Here is a 1,627-nt window from a genome sequence, read left to right as displayed (position 1 = left end):
TGTGCCTTTGCACAAAAAAGGTTGAAAAACACTGGACTAGAAGACCTCCAAGGTCCCTTCCAATTCTGTACTTGCAGCATTCTGTTAATGTAACGTTACAATAAATAAGTAAAGTCTTAAGAATAATCTTGCAATAAATTAAGGAGAAATCTCCTGATAGTGAGAACAATTAATTAGCGGAATGACTTGCCTCCAGAAGTTGTGGGTGCTCCCTCACTGGAGGCTTTCAACAAGAGATTGGACAACCATTTGTCTGGAATGGTAGAAAGTCTTCTGCCATAAGCTGGGGGTTGGACTAGACTAGAAGATCTCCAAGGTCCCTCCCAGCCCTGGGTTTCTATGTTTTATATTTTTCTACTTCTTTTGTTAGAAAGGCCCGTTTTTGCTTTCTGACTATTTTTGTTGCCTTTCCTTGATATACCTTTCCCTGTTGGAAAACAAGTTTTGCCCAATTAAATAATAATAATCCAAGAACTTGGTGTAGCTATTATTGGGCAGTATAATGTCTCCCAAAAACAAAGCTTTGGACCTAAAACTGGGGGGGGGGGAACCATTTAAAGTTATTTTAAAAATGGATTGCGTGTGTGAGTTTCTCAATTTCTAAAATATTTCTTCCCAGTCTAAGCACAAAACTGCAACTAAAAACAACAACGCAGTTCCAGCAACCTTTCTTTATATGTTTTAGCCTCCTATTTTTCCTAATCTTCTTTGTCGCTCTTCTCTGCACTGAGCCTCAACATCTGGTCACCAGGGGGTTGAGAGTTTATTGGTTTTTTTTATTTTTATGTAAATATATTTTATTTTCATTTCATTTCGTACAATCACATATATACTGTGCATAACCGGGGCATATAACATTGAACAATAAACACAGCCCTCCCTCTTGTCAACAATACCCCCCAAAATACAAACCCAATATACCACTTCGACCCACCATACACCCTTTCTTTCGCCCCCCCCCTCCAACTTTCGTTCTTCCCTCCAACATTCCCCTCTACCCTACTTCCCCTCCCCCTCTATCACTCCTCTCTCCCAATACACTCCCTCCCTTCCTTCTAATCCTCCCTCCAATCCTCTCTCCCACCCTCTCCACCCCTCCTTCTTCTTTCCCTCTACTCCTCCCTTCGGTGTATTTCTACTATCTATCAATATATTCAGCCTGCCCTATTTTTACACTAGAATTAAAGAGCAACAGTATACAAGTGCAATCATGTTACTTTAAAATCTAACACATACTATATTTCCCCCCTCCCCCCTAAGACCCCACCTCCCTCCCCCCCCCCCCGACTTCCCAGAGCCCGTACCAGGTATAGCTTTTTAACAAACACAGTCTAAAATATATTAAAACAAAGGAGATTAAAGAGAGGAAAAAAAGAAAGTCAATAAGATCTCTACGTTGAACTCAGCTTCTTGCTGTTACCCAAACTTTAAGCAGTTTAACTTATTCCTAATCTTAAGCATAGGCTATCTGGAAATTCTTAGTCCCATATTTGTTTTGTGTATAGTCAATAGTTTATTGGGTTTTGTAGTGGAGCTTTACTTCAGTAAATTGCCCAGAGTCATCATGAGTGAGTTGCAAAGCCCTATCAATTTTCTTAATAAATAAATAAAAATTTAAAAAGAAGCA

Source organism: Thamnophis elegans, unplaced genomic scaffold (genome assembly GCF_009769535.1).
Source record: "Thamnophis elegans isolate rThaEle1 unplaced genomic scaffold, rThaEle1.pri scaffold_27_arrow_ctg1, whole genome shotgun sequence".
NCBI classification, from domain to species: Eukaryota; Metazoa; Chordata; class Lepidosauria; order Squamata; family Colubridae; genus Thamnophis; species Thamnophis elegans.
The sequence above is the reverse complement of the archived record's forward strand: the minus strand, read 5'-3'. Positions refer to the sequence as shown.